General features: G+C 37.1%; 1 protein-coding gene and 1 long non-coding RNA gene across 5 annotated transcripts in view; one reads left to right on the top strand and one right to left on the bottom strand.

Moving 5' to 3' along the window:
* LOC5567164 (protein TANC2) overlaps positions 1-27,936 on the bottom strand; it is a 441,714-nt gene that overhangs the window by 126,810 nt on the left and 286,968 nt on the right. The gene's annotated exons all lie outside the window — the stretch shown is intronic.
* Positions 9,203-9,766, top strand: LOC110679104. Its single transcript, XR_002502210.1, has 2 exons — positions 9,203-9,597; positions 9,665-9,766. It is a non-coding gene; the product is annotated as an uncharacterized LOC110679104 (long non-coding RNA).

The raw sequence follows: 27,936 nt of genomic DNA, 5'->3' as shown, positions 1-27,936 counted from the left end.
TTTAGGAAGCAACGTTTGAAAAAAAGAATCAGTGGAGCTTCGAAGTAATTCCAGAAGAAACTCCCTAAGAGTACCCGGATGAAGTCCCAAGGAATTGCCGAAGAACAAATTCTCGGTGGAGCTCTAGAGACTTTTTCGGAAGAACTGTTGAGAAACTACCGGTGGAGCTCCAGAGGAACTTCGGAAGAATAGCTGGAAGAACTCCGAAAGAATGTATAGAAAAATTCCTGGAGAAACTCTGGAGGAATTTCCAGATCAATTCTGGAGGAATGGATCTTTAAAGTAAACACAATTAACCAAACTTCGAGTGGTTCTTCAAGGAATATTATCAGACATTTTTCCATCGAGTCTATTGAAGATTTTTTCAAGGATTCCTGGAAAATAGAAATGCAGCGAGGAACAGGATGAATATTGATGATGACGATCAAACTGTGGACCCAGCGACCACAGGAGAGGTTAAAAAGGCTATCAAGAACTGTAAGGCTGCTGGGAAGGACGGGACCCCGGTCGAGCTTCTTAAGCACGGAAGTGAGCAGGTTTATCAGTCGATCCACCGAGTACTTTTGAAGGTATGGGAGGATGAAGAATTGCCCAGCGACTCATGCGCCCAATCTACAAGAAAGGGCACAGAAAGGAGATTGCCAATTACAGAGGAATCACCCTGCTGAATTCGGCGTGCAAAATTCTGTCGCGCATCCTGTTCAACAGACTGAGACCGCTCGATGAGTCCTTCGTCGGCGAATACCAAGCTGGTTTTCGTGAGGGCCGTTCGACAATGGACCAGATGTTTAGCTTTCGAATGAGCCTAGATTAATTCCGGAAGTATAACTTGCAGACTCACCATCTGTTTATTGATTTCAAGGTGGCTTACGACTGAAATGAAAAGAAATGAGCTTTGGCAGATTCCGGTGAAAATAATTAGGCTGATACGTGCTACGCTGGATGGTTCGAAATCAAGTGTTCGGATCGCAGACGAGGTGTCAACCACGTTCGTGACGTTAGACGGGTTGAAGCAGGGAGACGCACTTACGAATTTACTGTTCAACATTGCACTCGAGGGTGCTATAAGGAGATCTGGCATGCAGAGAAATGGCGCTATTATCACAAGGTCGCACATGCTCCTTGGCTTTGCGGACGATATAGACCTAATTTGAATCGATCGCAGGTCAGTGGAAGAGGCCTTCGTGCCTCTGAAGAGGGAGACAACGAGGATAGGCCTGACCATTAATTCTACCAAAACGAAGTACATGGTTGCAGGTAGAGATAGAGTCAGGCTTGGTGGTGTAGATGCTGAGGTAGTGTTTGATGGGGATGTGTTTGAAGTTGTTGAAGAATTTGTTTATATTGGAACACTTGTGACATGTGACAACGACGTTTCCCGCGAAGTGAAGAGACGTGTTGCGGCTGCGAATAGGACCTTTTAAAGACTACGTAACCAGTTTAGGTCCCGCAGCTTGCAAACGGAAACAAAATTCGCCCTGTATAAAACATTGATTCTTTCGAACGTAAAGTGCTGCGGACAGTAAATCGGTGGAAAACTCGAAAATGGTGTGTGGCGCAGACGCATGAATCACGAGTTGTATCAAGTGTACAAAGATGCGAATATTATACGGCGTGTAAAATACGGCAGACTTCAGTGGGCTGGTCGCTTAGTGCGAATGTCGGAAGAAATAATTGCGAAAATAATATTCAGCAGGGAACCTGGTAGAGGTCGGCGGCTTCGGGGAAGATCACGAATACGCTGGCTGTACGTAGTGGAAGAGGACCTGGTGACCCCAAACGTTCGGGGCAACTGGAGAAGTTTCCCAAGACCGACGAAGATGGAGCCCGGCAATGGCGTGACGCTACTCTGTAGCCATCAAGGTATCAAGGTAGGTAGGAGTTCTTTTAAGACTTGAAGGATTCAGCCAACATTTTTTAAATAGCATCAGGGGGTCCCAATACTCAAATATGGGTGGGTGTAACTCAAAATTTTGCAGTAATTAATAACGTGAAATCGTAGACGAGGGCTCGAATGATCTATCCTTAATTAATTTCTTCTAATATTTTTTGTGAAACATGATATCAATAATACAAAAAGAAACATACATAATATTGCGCTTTTCTTTCATCACTGGACTATCGCAGAAGTTTTTACAAGTGCGGAAATGCTAATAAAAGTGCGTGATTGCACCAAATCGAGTCGGTGTTTTCAGCGGGGTTATTCCTCACAGTCCAACGAATAAGTGCTCTAAAGACACCAACATGATTCGATGCAATCTTGCACTTTTATTTGCATTTTCGCACTCATGAAGCCGCACTTCGCAGTCCAGTAGTGAAAGAAATACACAATAATGATTTGTTTCACGTTATTTCGTTACAAAAAAGCAGCCCTACTGACCGTGCGGGTCATCTTCCGTCTGAAGTATACTTTATACAGAAAGTAGATGATATCTCGCGTAACAATTTAAAAGGGCCAATCCTTAGATCGTTAGTTCTGAGAAAACTCGATTTGCGTATTGTTCACCACATTTTAAATTCCTATTTCTCCGAATTCAAATCAATCATTGTGATCGTTTGAGTGACGATTTACTTTAACTGCACAATATCAATCGATTTTGTTCTGAAAACTGTCAGAAATGTGGAAAAATTGATGAGCGAGCAACTCTGGTTCAAATCCATTTTCGAGTTTTAATCAAGCATTGGCCTTTTTATAGGAAAAATCGATTTTTGTTAGCGTTTATTGGCCCTTTCTGTTTAATTCGAATGAACAAGAGAGAGCCATTGGCCTCTCACAATGGTAAGGCCAATGGCAGTTTGCAAAATTTTCCGATTGTAGTCCCTCTTGATGGAGAGAGATTCATCGACCATTGGCCGTTTTGATCAGGGGAGAATGAATTATTTCTAAAAAGGTGGTTGGTTATTGGTCGTTTAGAAGATCGGGTCTAAAACGGTAAGTTATAATATTATGTGGCTGGGTTAGTAGTTGTTGGGAGATACTATCGAGTGTTATCAAAACCAGGTTTGTTAGCAATTTGATCGTTGGCCCTTTAGAAACGTAACGCGAGATATGTACTATCAATACTGAAGCACTTAATGAAAACTCAAGTAACATGTATAAAACGCAGCCATATTTGAAGAGTTGAAGAGTGCACGTGATGGAAAAAGTCGTATGTATGCAAGCTAATGAGAAAGAGAATGAACATTAAAAATATCAAATGAGAGTTCATTGTTGTATCAATGGAAATGAACGTTATATCAAGTACACCGGGATGCTGAATAAATATGGTTTCCTCGCTGAAGTTCTAATAAGGCTTTCACTTTGTAGACTTTCGCCGTTCGGGTAATTTTTACAACGAACACGTTGATGCACCAGCCTTGCTAGCACTAAAACAACCGGCCGCTCAGTCGTCATATTTACTGAAAATTTGCGCGGGCAAAATGCATAGGCCGCATATGACGACCACATGAATATACGCGCAAAAACATCATACCTACATAGCTACATCGGATAATACCACTTGGCATGATAGAAGGATTTAGGTCAGGCGGTACAGTTAATGGTGATAATTTATTAACTTAATACTTTTGCCCGGTGCTTGCAGATAAATACATTCATTCGAGGTAAAATCGTTGCCCAATGAGGAGAAACTCGTGATGCCAGTATCTATTTGATAACCTTTTCACGTATTCTCAAGAAATGAGCCCGTCAATTCGACACCACCATTGGGCATGACTGCATCCTCATGGAACGTCAAATAATATAATTTTGAACGTGACATAGAACTCGTTAGCGAAAATGTTTTGCAACTTGCAATGTGCCTGTCTAAACGTCCACAACATAAATTCAGAGCTCGCCTTGTTCGAAGCTTGTCCTGTTTGGTCAGAAATGCTCAGCTAGAGCCAATTCATTCATCCAAGTACCTACCAGCAAGCAGATCAAATTTCCATCTCTAAGCTGAATTCTAGGCAGGCGTCATGCACCGGTGCAATTCACCTAGTTTTCGCTGTGACGGCTGCTGCACCTTTATGAATTTGTTTGAAAGTGGTTGCAAATTTCAGGTGCCGTAAAATGGGGTAACTTTGATAATTAATTGTTTGGTAAAACTTATTTTTGTGTCATGTTTAAAAGACCTGCATTTAAAATTTTTAAATCAAGTATTGTAAGAATGGGCAAGACGGGTCATCTAAGGAAATGATCTCCATAACATGAACTTGGTTTTTCTTTCTAGAATCTTCCATAGACTAATAAGCTTTGATTAAAAAACAATTGAAAAGTAATGAAGTGTGGTACCTGCCTTCTCACTAGCAGTTTCTGGAAAATACGTTCTGCAACTTACACTATAGTCCTACCAGCCAAAAATCAAATGATTTCGATTTCCGTGCCACGAAAAAACAAACTTTCAAAGGGTACGCCGTCTAGGGGCAATATTGTGTATTAGAGCGGTAACTGATCAATATAATTTTGTTATTTTATTTAGTAAATTGTGGAACCCACACTATCAAAGTTATCCGCAAAGATACCCCGATTTACGGTACCGTAATCCGGGGGCAAATTGATCACTTTTCACAACTTTTGGTTGTGTTACCCTTGGGAATTCAAATATTGTCAAATAAATTTCGACAAAATCAGTACTCCACTGATCTTTATCAGTTTATGTAATCGACTTTTCATGAAATAATATTTAACATATCATAAAAATAGTTTTAATATCAAAAAAATAAAATGACATACTGGGGCGAAATTGATCACCATATAACAAAGCAGGTTTAAGAATGAAAAATGCCCGTATCTACTAAATTTAGGTCTCCTGAATCTGAAAAAGATGTCAAAATTCTTACAACTCAAGTTTTTGATCATTTTATTGCAAAATTAAACTTTGAAAATTTGCCGAATACGCCTAAATGTAGGCAATTTCCCATTGAAATGAGCTCATTTTTTTAGAATAAACGGTTTTATGAGCAAAAAACTATAATTGCTATGCTGTATGATATGAAAAATGAATTCAGTAGTTCATACTTAAGCTTACGTAACATTTTAAATACTCGAAGTTGACATGTACGCATAGCACCAGTAGATTGTTTAGCAACTACATTTCCAACGGTATTGCTTACACAATAGAGTGATGCAAATTTTGAAATGTTTGCTCCCCTATGCTTAAACGATTTTAATTATGGTAAATAGCATCCTCTCAAAGTTTGAAGTGATTCGGAAGAAATTTGACTGTGCACACGCCATTTGAAGTTTATATGGAGATTACTATGGAAAACGCCAATCTTTTGTGTTAAGCCCTCTATCTCTTCGTCATAATATTTTATGGAAAAGTGAACAAATTCTTCTAATGTGAAATCCTCCCAGCTACAACTTTGCCGAAGACCACTTTTTGATTGGACCTCAGGATAAATTGTAATTCATCATCATAAAGTTGGTTTGCATGTAGCATGCTCCACCAACTGTTCGGCAGGCAACAGTGGTGCTCCTGGCGGGAAGAATAGATCAAAGTAATCCAGGCTACTATGTTCTACAGCAAAAAAGCAGTGTTGCTCTGAAAGTAATTGAATGATCATCTCAGCATGATTGAGACTTTGTTATCAATAATAACAAATTATCCTTACGTCCCATCGAAATGTGGTCTTCGGCAAAGTTGTAGCTGGGAAGTTTTCACATGAGATGAGTGTGTTCACTTTTCCATAAATTATTTTGACGAGCAGTTAGGGGACTGAACACAAAAGGTTTGCCTTTTCCATAGTAATTTCCATATAAACTTCAAATAGCGTGTGCACAACCAAATTTCTTCCGAATCACTTCAAATTTTGGGAGGATCATTTTCATCATAATTGACATCGTTTAAGCATAGGGGAGCAAAAACTTCAAAATTTGCATCAGTCTATTACACAATCAAAAAGTGTAAATATTTCTATGCAAAACTGAGCCTAATAAAAATGAAATAGTGCAACATCATCATTAGACATCCATAAACTAGAAAACATGAATATCTGTGGTGCCAACGAAGCTTTCAGCATCCGTCAAAGGAAATGTTTTTTGGTACCGACCTGATCAAACTCGCCCCACTGATCAATTTGCCCCCGGATTACGGTACCTAACATCCAACAGCTCAGTGGTAAAACTATTGTGGTAAACAGATCCATTTGCAACCGAGCCAACCGAGAGTTTGCCCGGTCAGTTTGTATGCAGTCACTTGTCTGTTTCAAACTTGCACAATTTCTGAAGTTGGTATCAAATGTCCTATATCTTACCTAGTATTTGTAAGGTTTCGTTCAGAGGCCGATATTCGAAATAAGCAGGTCAATGTTGGTGACTATAAGTTGCATAGATAAGATAAGCAATTGAGAGCAGATATGCTTATTTGTATCGAATAAAAATAAATTTGAACTGAAAATTTTTCGTGTGTATGTTCAATGTCGTTGGAACCAATCGAAATTCGAGCTATTTGATAAAAATCGGATATATCTCATCAGTGATGGCCTCGTGAGAACCAGTTTCGCTTTCAAAACCAACAAAGGTCCACTTTGGTATTTGTAACACTTCCAACCGGGTTACCTCTCATTGTAGGATCGCAGTTTCTTCCTCAGTCCGATGTCGTTGTTGCTTACCTGCAAAGAAACACAAACGAAACGTACAATTAAAATCAGTCGTCCCGAGAACATTAACAATTATTTTTATTTCCTTCGCCCAAAGGTGAGCGCACTGATCAATGCTAGATAAGTTTACTGGAACTATACATCGCAGTTGCTGCGCTGGCTGTGTGGAACCGATTGAAACCACCAGATAGGTCCAATCATAAGTTTGACAATCCACAAACAATCATGCATGCTTCAACCTTTCGGCGGTCCTTTTGGTGGGCCAGTAGAGTGGCGCAAACCATGACGCTGCCGGATATTTGCCTTTAAAGCGATAAATCCCTTGGCATACGCTACCCGAATATCATAGGCGGAAGCAGGCCCTTCGAATAAGGTGGGGATGGTGACAATATGAAATCAACATTGCCGTAAATATTTCATTTAATTCTCCATTTTGGAAGTCAATTTATTTTTGAAAATGTGTTGATTATAATAGATGTTTATAACAACCAAAATTATATATTAATGAATAATTTGTAATTTAAAGTATATTTCTTATGTAATCATTACTAAAATATTCACTTTTATTTAATTAGATCGCAGAACACTACAACCGCTGGGACAAAGTGTTATAAAAAGAGTACAGGCTGTTAAACAAAATGTTGTCAAGCCGAATGTCTATAGGCCAAACAGGTCGTTAGACCGAAAGGGTTGTCAGGCCTAAAAGCTGTCATTGGGTTAAAACGGTCGTTATCCCGAAAAAAGATTATCAAGATGAAAAAGCAATCAGGTGAATGAAGAGATACGATCGAAAGGCCATAGCATACTGTAAGCCCAAGTGCCATGAAGAAGTATGCCGTTTGGTCGATAGATTGAAAGGGTCAGTTAACTTAAGGAGCGAAATCTCGAAAGCACACATGTCCCAATTAAGCATTAGAAACTTAATTAAGACCTGGTCCAGTGATATAACAGGTGCTATGTCACAATCGTAACATGTATGCCGTTTGAGATGGGTCGTTTGGTCCGTTCGCAGTAATACGATTGCAGTTGGTCTGAACAGATCATCAGACATAGAAGGCCGTTAGTCTACATAGCCCAATTAGTAGAAAGTGACACAATTATTTTTATTTTTATCCTAAATAAAGACAAGAATTCTCAATAATTCAAAACATTTGTTTCTTTCTTTAATAATTACTTATTGCGCTATAATTTTGTATTTGAGTTGACTTTACATTCATCAGTAAGTTTCCTTTATTTTTTTATCAACAGTTGTTCTTTAATTTTTATTTGTGGTGTTTCGTACCATTCATATGACATGTACTGCCGTTCTGCGATTATTTGCCCCACAGTCCATGAGATTTACGTAGAACATATGACAAGTAAGCGTAGAAGAACAGTGTAGCCTTGATTAATTTCGGCAGCGGTTTTTTTTAAGCTACTGGGATCATATTTGACCATAATACAGGTCGGACTCGATTATCCGGAGTATCGTTTTTTTTTCACTCCGGATAATCGAATCACTAAGAAAAAATTGAAATCTTCGATAAAAGAACTTAAATATTATCTTGTTTTGTTGTTTTATTTATATGATGCGGTGGCGTAGCCAGAAATTATTTTTAGGAACAGTAGGGGTCTTTACAAGAAAAAGAAATTTCTTGACCAGCATACACGTTCAAAACTGCAAAACCATTCATATTGTATATTGCAATACCAAATTATCTCAGATTAAGGTGAAGATAAATCGAAGCCAAACCTCAAATTTTCAAGAACACGAATCTGGAGAACCAAACATCCGTTTGAGCTGAAAACCTAATCGATTGGTTACCACCAGCTAGTGACCAATCGATTAAGTTTTCAGCTTGAACGTATGCTTGGTTCTCCAGATCCGTGCTCTTGAAAATTTGAAGTTGGGCTTCGTTTCATCTTCACCTTAATGCATAAAATTGAAAAACAAGAACAACAAAAAACAAATTCCGGATAATCGAGTCTAAAATTCCGGATAATCGAATCCCGGATAATCGAGTCCCCGGATAATCGAGTCTCCGGATAATCGAGTCCGACCTGTATAACAATAAGGTTCTAAAATTTTGGATGAAATTTTGATTTTATTAAATAACACAATAGAGTGTGTTCTTGCTGCTACTTTTCCCGCCAAATAACGGCTATATCATATTTATTTAATATTATATATTGGCTTTTCTCGGTGACAACAGACAAAAACAGCATATTTTGCATTACGCGTTTCGGCTTACTTCACTTCAGCCCTCATCAGACGCCTAAAATTACATTTATTAAACAGTTACAATTTACAAAGAACATTTCAATTTTCACATAAACACTTACAACATGCTGAACGCAACCTTACAGCTTGGTCTGTCACAACTATACTAATGGTTTTCCCAAAACCCCAATTAACGAGCGCACCTTGCTCATCACCCAGTTTCATTTTCGTCAATGTTTCCTCTCTCAGTCGTCCGTGTATGTGGCTCTCCTCGCAGTCTCGCCAATAGACCATTGTACGTGGAGTTGAAATTACCGCACTCACGTTGCAGGTTTACGGTCTCTCTTTCTCCCTGCTTTTTGATATGGAAGACCTCTGCGATCATCCTGGTCTCTGGGTTCTCGATGCGTTCCAAGGATTGCAGAACACAAGAATGACAGCAAAAAGAGGAATCCAAAATCGGGATTAGCAGTGCACACGATCGAAGAAGGCCATGTCTTTGATTTCGAAAAAACGACTGTTTTGGAACGCATCGAGAACCCAGAGACCAGGATGATCGCAGAGGTCTTCCATATCAAAAAGCAGGGAGAAAGAGAGACCGTAAACCTGCAACGTGAGTGCGGTAATTTCAACTCCACGTACAATGGTCTATTGGCGAGACTGCGTGGAGAGCCACATACACGGACGACTGAGAGAGGAAACATTGACGAAAATGAAACTGGGTGATGAGCAAGGTGCGCTCGTTAATTGGGGTTTTGGGAAAACCATTAGTATAGTTGTGACAGACCAAGCTGTAAGGTTGCGTTCAGCATGTTGTAAGTGTTTATGTGAAAATTGAAATGTTCTTTGTAAATTGTAACTGTTTAATAAATGTAATTTTAGGCGTCTGATGAGGGCTGAAGTGAAGTAAGCCGAAACGCGTAACGCAAAATATGCTGTTTTTGTCTGTTGTCACCGAGAAAAGCCAATATATAATATTAAATAGAAGTTCACGGTGATCAATTCAACCAATATATCATATTTATTTTAAGAAAGGGTCCAAATTAGAACCTTGACACTTTTGATCATGTTCGCTTAGTCGACAAAAATGCCACAGGTGTTCATCTTTTTAAACACTGGGGTTGTTCCTATCTTACATTTCGGAAGGGACACGGCAAACAAAATACACTCGAAATGTAAAATGGGGTGTGACAAAAGAGCATGAGCATGATTGACCGCCCGCATATGCTACTCCGTTAATGCAAGAACAGCTGTACTTACACAGGAAACCAACATACACTACTCGGGATGAGTAGTACTGGTGCTCTCATTATTATAACAAACAATAACGGCGCTGGCTGCGTCCGAATGCAGGTCAATTTAGGGATGGGAGGGAAATGTTGACGTGTTACTTGCTTTATGGAAACCGAGGAGTCCTCTGCACTTCCACCAGTAGGCACTGGGATTCGTTTTGGTAAACGATAAATATATAATTTCCAATGAATGCACCTAACCGGATTCGCGATATTACTCGATAAAAGCATTGAACTTTCAACCTTCTAATAATATAACAATAGAGGTTAAAGTACATGCGTGATACTTTGTACAGGCTAAATTTAATGTTGTAACTTTTCTCTAGTTTCAACATACAAGTTTGTTGGTATATTAAACAAAAACTACTATTTCTAAAAACATATATTGCGATTAATTATGTGTAATAATATGTTCTCTAACATATGAATTATTAATTTTAGTAACATCAGCGAAATTAGCTGGAATATTTCAAAAACCATATTTTTTCCGTTTGACCCAATCTCACCCCCTAGACCCATTGTCACCCCCATGGAAGGTACCTTTACAATCAGTTCGAGTAGTTCAATCTTTTAATTGACGGATTTCAAATAAACGAAGGCTTACCACACTTAAAAAAAAACAGATTGTAGAATAATACGCAAAACAAATATATCGATAATTTTTTTTAATTTTGGAAGATCAAATAAAATGAAGATTTACATGTTTAGTTTTGTTTAATCTAACGAGACATTATTTCATAATCTCTTTTTATTACAATGCAGCCCCAATTTTGCCCTTCACACGAATCACCTCTGTTGAACACTTTCGGTTCACCATCACGGAATACATTGTATTGCTTCCTTACCCACTCGGCACTGAGTACTCGAGAATGGAATGTTTATTTTCCTTCCGATTATATCAAATATAATTGTTCGAAATAAAAATCTAGAGGACACAGGTCGCTCCTACAAAAAAAAAATGCTCAAGTGTGAGACCAGCGAGACCTTGCGCAGTTTGTGGCTTTCGGGATCAACAGCAGTCGTCAACAACGGTTGACTTGGTTTGGTGTTTATCGTATGACCATTGACCAGAAGAAGTGAAAGTAAATAAAATGTAGTTGGGTACGATCTGGGCTGTCGATCTGTCCGTTTGCGTTGTGATTCGAGTTGGAAAATGTTTATTTGATTATTGATTGAAGTTAACAAAGTTTCCGATTTCGATTTGGCTTAGCCCGATAAAGGCGAAATGGACGATCGTACAGGCGTTAGGCCGCTGGGATAATTGATTATTTATCAAGGGTAAGTATTGATTGACTGATTAAAATATGTAGCTATCCGGAAGTAAATATGCCTGACGAGTTTATACGTACGTTGATAAAGTTTTCGGTACATACATAAATTATTCTAATGGAGATAATTTATTTCGATTTTCCTTCCAAAATTTGAGCTCATTGGGATGAAAACTGCTTTTTAAAATATGTATCGGAATTCTATAGTATAATCAAGTACTTCATTTAACCAGTCATAGTTTCGATACAGGTGACCTTGAATTTTTGTATGGGGCTTCTCAGTTACTACTTTTTAGAAGTCGTTTTCAAATAGGATATTTCCGGTGACCTATCTTACCCTACTCATATCAGAGCATAACCTGAAGTAACTTTCCATTTTATGCACTTCATCATAACTCCTAACATAACATGCGATTCCAATTTACAACACAGGAACTGCCTGCCCACGCTGCAAGTTGATGCAAATTTTTGTTCCTCGCCTTCAGACCAACGATTGAAACACTTGTGCAGAACTGTGATTCCATGCTTCATACTCCCATAGCCCTTTAGCGCAATGACGACATACTCTTACGATGACTCCAACATAAGCTGCGGATCCATACTCAGCTAAAATGCACTTTAAAATAATCAGCGACAAGTTGTCGTCGTGCCTCTGCATTAGATCACGGCGATAATGCTGATGATGATAGCGGCGGGCTGTAAAACATCGCGAAATACGAGCCAATTGATGTCTGTCTGTGGTCGGCCACTGTGGAGACAGAGACCACAACCGGATCGGACTGCGGTGTTACAACGCATAACACTTCGTATAATAAATCTCTGCCTATTGAATCGCCATCATAGGTGTTATGCCAGGGGTTACTAATCGATAATAGGGAACTTTAAAAAAACGCTCTGCAGAACTTCCATAACGATTAAAAAAATTTCAAGAGTACCACGTAATTGTCAAAGAAATTCTCTTATATTAAATGAAATGAACAAATTGGTTGGCTTTAAGTTAGAGTGACATTTTTCATATTATAAGAAAAAATGAGCCTAAAGTCTAACAATTTGCATTTTTGTAACTCGTGAAAATTTTGGATCAATATTTGCACACATCTTTGGGATACTTTAAAAAAATGTAATTTGAAGTGATAATCATGGAAAAACATAATCCAAACCTCTAATAACACGGGCATAGGGTCAGTGGGCCGCCGATCGTCATCAACAACAAACATTCGTAAGACAGCAAAAGTTCCTGGAGCTATCTTCGGCCTGACCTTCAAGCCCCACTGTGAAGCAGTCAGAGCCAACTGTCGTAGCCACCTGAACTTACTGAAATCTCTCTCGAGACCGCACCGTAGCAACAATCGAGGTATCCGGTTCCGTGTCGCCGTCGCTCTCATTGACAGTCGATTGTTTTACGGTCTAGAAACCACTTTCCTTGCGATGCACAGATTAAATAAGACATTGTATCCCATTTATAACCGCTACGTACGAATAGTTTCGGGTTTCCTCCCGTCCACTCTGTCGAGGCTGGCCTCCTTCCCTTCCGTTATTTGATTACTGCTACACTTTGTACGAAAGCGGCCGATTATGCGGAGAGGACCGCTGGAAACGATAAAACCCGCCTACTAGCAGAGGCCGACATTCGGCTGGACAGCATAGCCGGCGTGACGCTTCCTCCTGTCGCCAAGATTTCCTGGTATGGTGAGCGTGACTGGCGCCACTTAGAGTTACATATTTCTCAGGAGCACCTAAATGTACTGACGAGTCTCAAACCAAACCGTCTCTCCGTGTTGCGCTAGCCGAAGGCTCACGAAAATCCTGAAATCGCGTGCAAGTAATGCGATTGCAAGTAATGAGACTCCTGCACCTAAGGCTACAGCACGTGCACAGTAACTCTGGAGCCACTCAAATTTGTCGGCAGAATAAAGGACAACTTCAGGACAGGAGACTCATCATCACGGTTGGGGCAATCCGACGCCGAAGTCCTACGGTCCGGTTATACGACACATCCGCGGCGTTATACAGTTGGTCCCCTCTTAACGCAAGGGATTGGAATAGGCATTGCGGATGACGAACTCGCAGTAAGCTCAGGTCTTCCTGAACAGGGTTCCATTTTTTTCGCTAAAGCAGCGGCTATATTTTATGCTGCTAACAAGGCAACCTTCCGCCCGATCGTCATCGTCATTATCACCGACTTAGCGCCATTCATGGATTCCAACACGCACCGCCCGGGGTTACTATCATGTGGGTTCCAGGACCCTGTGGCGTTCCCGTTAAGGTGAAGATGAATCGAAGCCAAAGTTTAAATTTTCAAGAGCACGGATCTGGAGCAGGCATTGAAGACATGAGCGACCTTGATGAGCATGAGCATTGAGCATTCAAAGCGACCTTATGCTGTGATCGAACTGTGCTACTCAGTAAGACGGTTGTTAGCGATCATGAAAGCTCACTGCACGGATAAACAATGAGCTTGAAATTTCACTAGGCAACCCCAAAGTGCATGCACTGTGTAGGAGGTTGAAATCAAAGCAAACCAAATTGATTTGTAAACGTCAATGGATTTGCAAAGACGGGCTTTGAAGGAGTTCTGTTTTTAAAGATTTGCATTTGGATTGTATAAAATTTAACGGGCCACAAAATTGTACCAAACTAAGACATTAGTGCAGATGAATCCCATCCGGACTCTAGCGCACGAGCGTCCATATTTGTACAACATCATGAGTTAAGAACTGTGATAATTAAGATTTGAGGCAACGTCCATTTATTATTTAACGCCAAAATGAATAATTTCATACCCCCACAATGATCCCAAGAATGCGATTAGTATATTATTTTTAAAGTTTTTGTATTCGTCATAACGCTGAAGCCAACATCTTATTTTAAACCAGGGTGGGTGTACGGCTGTCAACTACAAACAAAGCTCGCCTAACAATCATCTCTCGGGCGGGCCGTCCCAAACAGCATCATCTCTCACGCGGGCCGACCCAAACAGCACAGGTCGAAACGCGGGCCATGCCAGACAGCAAATGCTGATGCATTTCAACACTCAAACAGCGGGATACCTAGCAGCGTTGTGAGCCAAACGAATACACTCACAAAACATGAACGGTAGGCGAACCTTGTTGCGTATACCCCCCTGTTTTAAACTGATGCGTTCCGGTGGCGGTGCACAGTATTTCGATAGGCCGAAATCGTGAACTTAAGAGCCAGTTCGCGAGAGCCGCAACCCCTTCTTGTATTGATGTTCTTCGATCAGGCTGAAATTTTCAGGGATTGTTCTACTATATAAAAGATGATGTTTTGCAAAATTTTAGATTTTTATATTAGGGGGAAGTGGGGCAAAATGACCCCCAATGATTTCATGTCACTAAACATGCAAAATCACAAAAACTGATAAAACTATAGTAAAACTGCACGGATTATGTTGAAACTTGGCTTGATTACTCTACGTTATATAAACTTGGAGATAAGCATGGTATATGAATTTTAAAAGTACTTCAAATCGAGAAAAATGAGTTTTTCATAAAAAATTTAGTGATTTTCAAATCGATTTTTTTCTTACCAACCGAACTAGGTCAAAAAACTAAATATTACGTTTTGTAGAGTAACTCATGGGCTTTCATTTGAGATGTAATCCAGATATGCCGTTTCAAAAATTTTCGAAAAAAATTTTTTTTTTCAGGATAGTGTTTGAACTTGAGTCATTTTGCGAGTACCGCAACCGCCTTGTCTAGAAAGGTTGTATTGATGTTCTCCGATCGAGCTGAAATTTACAGGAGTTGTTTTCCTATATGTAAGAATATATTCCGCAAAATTTCAGATTTTTATATTAGGGAGAAGTGGTACAAAATAACCACTAATGATTTAATATATAAAAACATACAAAATCAATTAAAGTGCTATAATAGCGATAGTAAAAATGCACGAAATTGCATGAAATTTGTCATGTTTAATTAACGTTATATGAACTTCAAAATGAACATGGTATTTGGATTAGAAAAATGTTTCAAATTGATAAAAAATCTGTTTGATTTTTTTTAATAAAATTAGTTTTTTTCTTCAAATCGACTTATATTGTTGTCAATTAACTAAATATGAGGTTTTGTAGGGAAACTCAGGACCTTTCATTCGCGGTGTATCGTAGTGAATCAAATTTCGGACGGTACTAATATCCGGACACTCTGATAATATTTACCAATAAAATGCTAAATTGACAACATTTATACAGCTATATTGAATGAAAAAATAGCTGTTTTTGTAGTTATTACGACGTATTGGCCTTTCGGAGGTCTGTTCAACAAACTCATCAATGTCCCCGATGAGATCAGCTCAAAGGTATACATTTATTGGTTAGAGATAATCGTATAGCATATTTTTATTACTTACATTTGGTCTCTTACTAGGCAAACAAATTCAAATTATTAAATTTAATATAGGGTAATTCTGGTCGCTATCTGTAATTATTCAGTTTTAATAAGCATATAGTAATAATATATAAATTATAATTCACTTAATACACGATTTTGCATTCACATCGATCAATCAACAATGAGAAGGTATTTTTTTCAATTCTCATTCCCCCACTCATTCGCATGGATGGTATATATGCGTTCGGTTAGGTCCCATAACAACTGTGCAAAATTTCAGTTCGATCGGAGCAACTATATTTTAGCGCCAGCCGTTCAAAGTTTGTATGGGATTTACTATGAGAAAACTTACTTTTACAAAGAAAAATCGCCAGAGGTCGCCCATTTATCTCTATAAAAATTCTGAACACAAACCTCGATTGGTATTTCTACGATGAATAATATTGCCGAAGACCGCGAAACAATTCGACACTTGTGAAAAAAGTTATTCAATGAAAATGTATTGGCAAGGCGACGTTGATTAACACGTAAAGGAATAACAATAAATAACAAAATCGGGCAAATTTTCCGAATAGTCTACGCTTAATAACTTTTTTCACAAGCATCGAATTGCTTCGCAGTCTTCGGCAATGTTGTTCATCGTAGAAATACCTATCGAGGTTTGTGTTCAAAATTTTTATAGAGATAAATGGGCGACCTCTGGCGGTTTTTCTTTGTAAAAGTAAGTTTTCTCATAGTAAATCCCATACAAACTTTGAACGGCTGGCGCTAAAATATAGTTGCTCCGATCGAACTGAAATTTTGCACAGTTGTTATGGGACCTAACCGAACGCATATATACCATCCATGCGAATAAGTGGGGGAATGAGAATTGAAAAAAATACCTTCTCATTGTTGATTGATCGTTGAGAATGCAAAATCGTGTATTAATTGAATTATAATTTATATATTATTACTATATGCTTATTAAAACTGAATAATTACAGATAGCGACCAGAATTACCCTTTCTTTGTGAAAGTATGTTTTCCCATAGTAAATCCCATACAAACTTTGAACGGCTGGCGCTAAAATATAGTTTCTCTGATCAAGCTGAAATTTTGCACAGTTGTTATGGGACCTAAATGCAATCCAAAAAGTGGGCTGGAGCGAGAATCTAAATTTTTCATATAACCGTGTCCCAGGCCACTGCTCATACCGCCCGGATTTTGATTTACCACGGTACACCGCGAATGAAAGCCCTTGAGTTGTCCTACCTAGTTCAGTTGACCAAAAATAAGTCGATTTGAAAAAATAACTAATTTTACAAAATAACAGGTTTTTCTCGATTTGAAACATTTTTTATACAAAATGATCATTCATATAACGTAAAGTAAACATGCCAAATTTCATTCAAATTCGTGCATTTTTACTATCGCTACTCTTTTTCTTCTTTCTGGCGTTACGTCCCAACTGGGAAAAAACCTGCTTCTCAGCTTAGTGGTCTTATGAGCACTTCCACAGTTATTAACTGAGAGCGTTCTATGCCGATTGACCATTTTTGCATATGTATATCGTGTGGCAGGTACGAAGATACTCTATGCCCTGGGATGTCGAGAGAATTTCCAACCGAAAAGATCCTCGACCGGTGGGATTCGAACCCACGACCCTCAGCTTGGTCTTGCTGAATAGCTGCGCGTTTACCGCTACGGCTATCTGGGCCCCTACTATCGCTATTATAGCAGTTTAAATAATTTTGTATTTTTTGTATATTAAATCATTATTGGTTATTTTGTACCACTTCTCCCTAATATAAAAATCTGAAATTTTGCGAAATAGCTTCTTTTATATAGGAAAACAACTCCTGTAAATTTCAGCTCGATCGGAGAACATCAATACAACCTCTCTAGACAAGGCGGTTGCGGTACTCGCAAAATGGCTCAGTTTCAAACACTATCCCGAAAAAAAAAATTTTTTTTCGAAAATTTTTGAAACGGCATATTTGGATTACACCTCAAATGAAAGCCCATGAGTTACCTTACAAAACGTCATATTTAGTTTTTTGACCTAGTTCGGTTGGTAAGAAAAAAATCGATTTGAAAATCACTAAATTTTTTATGAAAAACTAATTTTTTTCGATTTGAAGTACTTTCAAAATCCAGATACCATGCCAATCTCAAAGTTTGTATAACGTAGAGTATTCATGCCAAATTTCAATATAATCCGTGCACTTTTACTATAATTATATCAGTTTTTGTGATTTTGCATGTTTAGTGACATGAAATCATTGGGGGTCATTTTGTCTCACTTCCCCCTAATATAAAAATCTAATATTTTGCAAAACATCATCTTTTATATAGAAGAACAATCCCTGAAAATTTCAGCCTGATCGGAGAACATCAATACAACTTCCCTTGGAAAGGGGGTTGCGGTTCTCGCGAACTGGCTCTTAATTCAGTAGCACTCTTAAACGTGATTTTTCTGGAATGGTGTCTTCGGACGAAAATTTTCTAAAAATATGGCGCATATATTGGCGGTAACTGTTAGTTCGCAACTTTGCCGTAGGCGGCGCTGTAAAATTAAAATTTCTGAAATGACGATCTTTAAATATGGTGTCTTTGGCAAAGTTGTAGATAATTTAAATACAAACAACTTTGCCGAAGACACCTAGTCTGTATCTAGTCGCATTTCCAAAATATGGAGGTATTTTATGAACGACCCCCAAAAACCAGTTTTTCTTGAATATTTTGAAAATGTGAGGTTTTCGGTAATAACTTTGTTCTACAAAATTGTGTAAACAGTCAAAACAAATCATTTTCTCGAAGACACTAAGGTTCTAAAATGTAAGGAGAAGGAATTATAGTAATTTAAGTGCAAATATCAGTCACTTTTCGGGGTCGTTTATTTTTTCGGGTGGCAAGTGGTGGCAGATGAAACCCATTGGGATTGAAAATATATCATAAGTAGTGTTCAATGCCGATAGTGCCATGATTATCCACGAGTATCCCTTCCAGTTAACGGGTTTGTTTTCAGAGTCTATTTAGGCAAGTTTTGATCACGCACAGGAGAAGGTATGTATGTTTTTATTACGTTCCTTGTGCATATCCCTTTTTTAAGTTTCTTATTTATTATTTTTGGTAATAAGGGTTTTTAAGATAAGAATCAAGATTTAATACCGGTGTATTGTGGATATTTTTTATCTAACGAATTGGCTTAAAAATAGTCGTATTCTATTTTATTGCAGAATACAATATTTTTTGTGTAAAGGTATTAAAATCAACCGAAGGCTCATTCTCGCTCTTCTCTGAAGTATTGTATAGATTCCAGCTAAGGTACGCAACAGCTCCTTTGCATGTTTGGATTTTTTGTTGCTTGGTTTGTTAAAACTATTTTTAACTTATCTTCTTCGTCAACCATTTTTACTAATTGAAACAGCACTTGAAAACAATCGCTGACTATGAAAATAAGCGCACATTTGACAGCATACATAAAACATAAACACACTCTAAAATAAATAAAGACAAATATTAAGCAAGGGTTTTCACATAGCGGCCGAAAAATTATTAATCACTTATCAGTTTTTGACTAAAAGAGTAGTTCACATTTTAAGCAAGATGTGTAAATAGACAAAGGAATTTTTCGTCGCTGTTAAAATTTCACGCATTGAATGTGTCTGTTTAGTTTAGAGTGCAGAAGCATAAAAATCAAAACAGCGAATGGTAGGGAGAAGGGGAGAGTGAAAACAAGTGTATGGCTCTCATGAAGACAGTCAGAGCAAGCATATTTATCCAACGCGCTGTCAAAACTTGCCTAAATAGACTCTGATACAAATCCCGTTAACTGGAAGGGATACTCGTGGATAATCATGGCACTATCGACATTGAACACTACTTATGATATATTTTCAATCCCAATGGGTTTCATCTGCCACCACTTGCCACCCGAAAAAATAAACGACCCCGAAAAGTGACTGATATTTGCACTTAAATTACTATAATTCCTTTCCCTTACATTTTAGAACCTTAGTGTCTTCGAGAAAATGATTCGTTTTGACTGTTTACACAATTTTGTAGAACAAAGTTACTACCGAAAACCTCACATTTTCAAAATATTCAAGAAAAACTGTTTTAGGGGGTCGTTCATAAAATACCTCCATATTTTGGAAATGCGACTAGATACAGACTAGGTGTCTTCGGCAAAGTTGTTTGTATTTAAATTATCTACAATTTTGCCAAAGACACCATATTTAAAGATCGTCATTTCAGAAATTTTAATTTTACAGCGCCGCCTACGGCAAAGTTGCGAACTAACAGTTACCGCCAATATATGCGCCATATTTTTAGAAAATTTTCGTCCGAAGACACCATTCTAGAAAAATCACGTTTAAGAGTGCTACTGAATTAAGTTCACGATTTCGGCCTATCGAAATACTGTGCGGTGGGGCCTGGGCCGTAATTTCAATACATAAATATAGAGTGAATCTGGAAATGGAATCCGAGTGCCGTTACATATTTCTACTGAAAATAATACAATGCTCTATATAGTAAAGACTCCTTTTCTCTGAATTATCACGGAAAACCCCCACATGGAGAAAAACATACTTCTCAACTTGTTACCTCAATCCCATATAGCACCTATAGGTGCCCCGCATACTGCCAAAACTTTATAAAATAACTTCAATTTGATCAATGGACTGTCATGCCCAGTTGGTTTTCACTGCTGAACTCCACTGATCAAGCAGAGAGGCGATGATAACATCCATTTTTCTCGCTTGTTTACCGTTGGGGGTAGGTGTTTTTCTTTACTGGCACTATAAACAATCCACGAACTTCCAATAGCAATAGTGTCCCCCAGATTTGGAGCATCAAAAATCTGATCAAAGTTGTAGCAGTATACGATAAACAGTCTCTCATAATGTGCTGAATATTATGATAGTTTCCGAAAGCGATACGTAAGAGATTCTCTCAATTTTCTAAGGATTCAATCCCTGATCATGACCGACTTGCGACACTGACGAAACGAGTCTTCTCACTGTCTTTAGGCGAAGCTTTATTTCATATACTCACTTCGTCACGTCGCCATGACGGAGCTCTCACGAGAGCATTTTCAATGTTGTTTTGCTATTAAAATTTCTATTCCATTTTGGAATATTTCGGGAAGTAAATGTGTTTGATAAGTTAAGTGGATATCCTTCCATGATTCCAGCGATATAAATAACAATCATACCGGAAATGGAACTAAACATTATCAAGTTTACGATTCCGTCATGAGCTGTAGAGACGGAAAAATGAAAGAGAATTTGAGAAAAATCTCTCATTGTTTCGCTGTCCGATGACAGTAAGGTAAGCATCTATGTAAAAATAGCACGACACTCTCTATTCACATTAACACTTTCCAGCCCTAGTTGTTTCTGAGTAAAAAAAGCAGAAGTCAGTTTGTTGGTGTGTTTTGGGGAAAATAAACGTGTTTCTGTAGAACGAGTGAAAGGAATCTAATTAAATCTAATAGCACGATTTTTCGAAGGACTACGTGCACTTGGTTCACTCTAACCGAACCAAAAGACAACGTTCAGTGATTTTGATCACTCTGACTGAACAATTTCTTGGAAAATAACAATCATTTAATGTTTAATAAAAAGTGCACTGTTGTTGGATGCTTTCATACAAAAAAAAAAAAACTATTCAATGATTCACCGGATTGCGGCATTTACCTTTATCATAAAAAGAAAATTTCAAATAGGACATTTCAATTTAGTATTTGCCTTGAAAATAGAATACAGATATGATATTGTACATAATGATTGTATAAAATGATAGATAGATTCATTAAATTCATTCTAACATATCAATAAAACTAATATGAATGATAACAAAAGTTGATCAAATAAATCATCCTGGTAGTAGGGTTCTTTTAGAGACTTGGTCTCTATTTCAATGTAAGTCTTATGTTTTTAATGGAAGGTCTTTATAGTATCTATTGCAAACAAAATGGTCTCTAAAGTCTCTTTTTCTGCTTGCATTGAATCCTGATGCTAAATTATACAGGCTTCAAAGAAACCTTCAGATACTATAACAGGTTCAGTAGGCTCTTCAAGAATTGCGTCTCGGATTCCTACAGAAAAAGTTTCAGGAATTATCATAGTGATTTTATTCAGAGTACTTTCAAGGTCTCCTACAGGGATTTCTCTAAAAATGTCTTTACAAAATCTCCCATAATTTTCCCAGTGATTTATAAAGGATTTTTAAAGGATTTTAATGATTTAAATGATTAACTCCAGAAAACCCTTGAGATCTTCGAAGCTACTACCTCCAGTAATTTAATCAGGTATTACTTTGTTTTTTTTTCCAAAACTATCCTAGAATTTCATGCACATATTTTTCACTAATCCTTCAACCGAATTCTCCAGTTGTTACTGAAGGAGATCTACGAGTATATATTTTTTCCGTGGAAATCCACAATGGTTCATGCTTGATTTTTTGAAAAAATAGCTGAAGAGCTTTTTTCAAGGAACCCTACTAGAAATCCTTCGCCTGTTCATGTGGATTTCGTTATGAATTAATGTTCCATGGATTTCGTTATAAATGAACATGTTTCCTCCCACAAATCCAAAACTCTTTGAGGGGTTCGTCAAACAAATCTATTTTTTTTTTCTATGAATTTCTCCAGCATTTAATCCAAATATTACTCTTGTAGTTTTTACAAACATTTTTTAAAAAAGTATCTCGAAAAATTCACATGCAATCGTCAAATGTTCATTTAGTTTCTCACACCAACAAATATTACAGCATTTTATCAACAATCTCTCCGATCATTCCTACATACATTGCTTTAAAGATTTTTGTCAAAATTTCTTCAGAAAATCCCACGGAATGCTTAGAACTGCTTTAGAAATTTACGGAGGAATATCTGATAATTTGAGCAAATACTTTAGTAAATTTCTGATGAAATTCCTAGAGAAAATTATAAAAAACACTTTCAATAAAAACTTGTCGTAAAGTCACGAGAATTTCTAAATAAAAAAGATTAGATCTTAGACAAATGTCTACTCTGATGTTATGAAGAAGAGTTTGACATCGAACTCAAATTAAAGTCTAGAATTCCATAGGGTTGATCTTTTTCATAGCTTCACTCTGCACAAAATATTTGCCAACGTTTGTCTTACCCATGATTAAGAACGTGGAAGTGCCTCTGCTACCATGTATAATATCCTGATAATTACCTGTAAGGAAAGAAAAAAAAGTTTTAGTATAATGTAGTAGATGGAAATGTAGACAATAAAAAGGTTTGTAGCTAGAAATGGAAGCTCTGTCCTATATAACTATTAGAAAACTAGTGGTCCCGGCAAACTTCGTCTTGCCATCAAGTAGGCTGTTGGAAAACGCTTTTGATCGTCCCATATAAAATGACAGTTTCGTTCGCACTCGTATTTTCAACTTTCCCGGTGAATATCGTGGGATTTTTATACACACAAACACGTCGGAACCCTTGACAAACAACACTGAGAAAGAATCATTCAAATCCGTTCACCCGTTCGTAAGCCATTTCGTGACATACAAACACCATTCCATTTTTATTTATATATATATATATATATGTATATATATATATATATATATATATATATATATATATATATATATATATATATATATATATATATATATATATATATATATATATATATATATATATATATATATATATATATATATATATATATATATATATATATATATATATATATATATATTATATATATATATATATATATATATATATATATATATATATATATATATATATATATATATATATATATATATATATATATATATATATATATATATATATATATATATATATATATATATATATATATATATATATATATATATATATATATATATATTTATATATATATATATATATATATATATATATATATATATATATATATATATATATATATATATATAGATGTCCATATATATATATATATATATATAGATGTCCATCGACTTCTCATTCCGGATGACATTTTTCTACAATAAATGAGTTGATTTTCGTAAAAATTCACACGTACTGTATTTTTATTGCATACTAGTGGTCCCGGCAAACTTCGTCTTGCCATCAAGTAGGCTGCTGAAAAACGTCATGGACGTCCCATACAAAACAGGCAGTTCCGTTCGCTCCCGTTTTTTCGAACTTTCCTGTGAACATCTTGAGTTTTTTATACACACAAACACGTCGGAACACTTCAGGATCATATCTATGTGATAAATTTCAAAATCCGATAGCCCGTTCTCAAGTCATTTCGTGACATACAAACACCACTCCATTTTTATTTATATTGATAGATTTACAGTATCCAATCCTGCTCCAATTTGAGAATCCCTGCATCAAGCAGTTTCTACGTCTCGGCTCCACTCGAATGGGATTACATTAGACAAGAAGCTCAGCTGCGTGGATGGCAAACGGCTTATCGTTCGTTCGATCGTTTCTTATATCCAACAACAGATGCACATGCACACTCCGATTTCTTGCTTCACTAAATAACCAAGATATGAATGAAGATAGTGTCCATTGAGCTGAAAATTTGCATATAAATTTCCCTTTAATTAACTGGTTGACACCCTCTGGGAGAAAAGCCTGTGACAGCAACAGGGAGGGGGACTTTTCGGGTTGCTTTCGTCGCGCATATTGCTTTTCTGTCTGACGTAGACGCCCACCTTCATCTGTATATCTCTGGAAACTCAACGGAAGGGTCAGTGCACCTACTTAATAGACTACAGCAAGCCCGTTTGACAGGTAGCGTGAAGCAGCGCCACAGAAGAAACGTGTCTAATGGTTAACAAAGTTTCCCGATAGGCTGCTGAAATCTGCGCCCCATGCCCCATAGTTACCAAATGCACCAGCAGCGGCATCGGGATCGTTTGGGATCATGAGATTATGCATTCAAATCCGCTTTTTATGCTCATTGAACACATTGGCGGTCGACACTTCATAAAGTTTGTTTTTATGACGCAGTGGGTCAACTTCATCAGAGAAGCAAGAGAAAACGAGACGAATCTGAAGCGGTATTTACTGCTTTGTCTCTAATTCCGAATATGGGCTCATATGGCAAACACTTGTCAATCAATGATCATTTTTCATGTAATCACTAAAAATTCACTCACAAATTGATATAGTGTTTTTGTTACAGGTAAAAACATGACAACAGTATTAAAATGTATTTATAAAGCAGAATAAGTGCTACTTTTTGTCTACTTATCCCTTTTGGACCCGGAAAGGGCTTTATGAGACAAAAAAGTTATGCAAAAAAATTTTCAAATCTGTATATATTTTAATTCTTAATGAAAGTCTGTTTTTAGAAATATTTTTTTCTAAATTGCACTTAAATCTAAAAAAAATCTGGTCCCAACTTACCCTAATGTGCATTTCAGTTCATCATCAATGAAGAACCTTTCGGCCGTACAACGTTTACAGCAAAACACCGGTAAAAGCAATAAAGGTCACAAGTCGTGATATCTACGGAGCTTCATCGCCGCCACGACGACTTCGATCAGCCCTGATGGAAGAAATTGCAAGCAAACAAGCGTGAAACGAAGCTCAACAGTTTTATGACCTATTGAACATAAGCGGTATATAATAGTGACATTTTTTCTCTTTTCCCCTAAAAAACAGAGCTGAAGTATATCTTGTCTTTGAAGCGTCCTATGCCATAAAATCTCTAAATGTTACTAGTAAAACCAGAAAGGAACGTGCACCAGCCAATGCGGGTTGGTTTGGCACTTTTATAATGGTGGGCAATGCAATGCAAGTGCAACCAGCAATCAACGCCGAGACATTCGTCGCTTTGGTGGATACACTACCGTGCAAAGGTTTTGGTTATCCCTTGAAAAACATGCCTATATTTTTATGATTACACCTGTTATCAGAACTATGTTTTTAAGGGCAATAAGTTAATCCTGATGCGTATGCAACTTTTTTTTTTGTTCAATTTTGTGTACTAAATTTTTATTTGAAAATGTGACATTTAAAAATAAACATTAAAACAACATGATATTGATCCAGTTAACATTTTGTAATCATAATTCAAAAATCTTGTTACCAAAATATTAACTTATTATCTTATTGCTTATTGTATTTTGACTCAGTCTGAGACTGAGAGGTGCAATTAAACTTGTTATTACAGAGACATCGACAAAATAGTTTGGTGTGTATTTTACGGGTGGTCCCAATAATTTTGCCCCAGAGTGTGCATCGAACCGCGCACCATTGATCACATTCATAAAGGCCTTCCTTGGCTAGGCGCGCATCTTGTGCCGCCAACCACCACCATCCAAAGCAAAGAAAGCTCTGAATATGGGTACCGAGCGAAAAACACGAAGGTGGTGAGCAAAATGAAAAATGGCTCATTAGAGTTTCTAATTAAGTGATTAATAAAAAGAGCAAATGACGCAAATAATTGGGTACATGTTGGACATCAGCAACGTTGTTGTATGGCAGTATGTACAGCCTCCAAAAGAGAAGCTGAAGCTGCACTTGAAACATGGATGTTAGGCTAATAGTACTCATAGACCAAATGGTATTGACAATAGAGCTTGGCACGGTGACCTCAATTGTGGCAGGTCCGTCCCACTCGAGCTCAGATTGAGTACCACTTCTAGTACTGCATTTGGTCCCTCGGTAGTGCAAAAGGTACCCAAGTTTGACAGATCGCAGTACACTTTTCACGGCATTCTAGATTACCTTATGAGCCATAAAATTTTAGGCAACTGCAAGGCACATGGAGGTCTTTAATTTGTCTTTGATTGTGGTATTGTTTTTCGTTCAATCTGGTTAATTGAGCTTTCCGTATATGCTTTCCCATGGTTTACCAAATATAAGCAGAATATCTAAGCAGAGGGAGGCTTCGAAAAAAACAACTAATTAAATTGACAGAGGATAGATCAAAAATGTTCTCGTACGAGTACGAATTGAGTAAGACTCACAGAAAATCAGGTTCTCCTGGACCAACCCATAATTTCTGTAATTTTAACTTGAAAAATCGCCCTTGTGGTTATTTATTTTTCTTACTCTCCCATTTTATATGTGCCATCAAATTTTATAAAACAGATGAAGAAGTCAGGTAAGACTGATTTTTCTGTAAAAATTACAAATGTTTTTTGTTGTTCCATAAGAATCGGTTTTGCGTGAGTTATACTGCAGTAGTATGTAACTTCAGTAGAAGTTACACACAAAAGAAGAGTTACGCAAATGATGAAAATATTTTGAATCTAGTTTGGAATATTCATTTTTAAATCTAGTTTGGTATACTCAAACCTCATGAAAGTCTTCCTATTAATCACATCGCTTCTTCAATGTAAACGAGTTTTTGTTCCACCGCGTCGCTCATTGCCAATCATGTCCCTCTGTGTAAATTAGTAGCAGCTCACACCTCATTCAATGGCGACAAACGATAGCTTCTGTGTTAAACTCGGAGGTCGTAACGGAAATCCATTAGCAACGTCTACCAACTTAGACCGGTAGTCATTGATGGATGCACATTAGTTGGTTAATATCAAACGCCTCAAGGATAATTGAACCATTTTTCATTGATTGATTAAACTTTGTCGTAGTTATGAGAGTTATTGGAACGGTACTTCAAAGGTTGAACATGCTAATTGAAGATATTAATAATAATAGCTGAATGAAAAGTTCAACGTATGGATACAGTCAAATGCATCAAATAACTGGCTAGTCATACAACATTTTGAGAAGGTTCATACAAAAAGCGTTACAAAGTGTCAAAATCAGGGTGATTAAAATTCTTCAAAAAAATTCATGCAAGTAGGGAAAATACTAGATGTAGTATTTTACGAAGTTATAAAATCTGAATGCTTTAATAATTAAAGTGAAGTAATAATTCAAATTTTTCAAATTCGTTTCTCAGAAAGCAACATATAGGGTCTTTTGCATATTATTACGTTATTTGCGGGGTAGGTGCATTTTCTAAAATTCAAATAAAACCCTGTCTTTCCCGCGATATTTCCACACCGCAATAATAGGACAATGAATCAGAGATTTCAGAAAAATATTTTTTCTTTTCTAAATTTTCCATGAAGTTTCATGAAACAAATTGCATTATTCAAGTAAATTTCTCAAGGTTCAACGTATATTCCATGACTATTACTGTAGTTGTATTCTATCCTGAGCTTTACATACTATCGCAATAAAAAGAATACCGTAAAAATAGGCAAATTACTTACTGAAACCAAAA

Source organism: Aedes aegypti, chromosome 3, assembly GCF_002204515.2.
Source record: "Aedes aegypti strain LVP_AGWG chromosome 3, AaegL5.0 Primary Assembly, whole genome shotgun sequence".
In the NCBI taxonomy this organism is placed as follows: domain Eukaryota; kingdom Metazoa; phylum Arthropoda; class Insecta; order Diptera; family Culicidae; genus Aedes; species Aedes aegypti.
The sequence above is the reverse complement of the archived record's forward strand: the minus strand, read 5'-3'. Positions and strand labels throughout refer to the sequence as shown.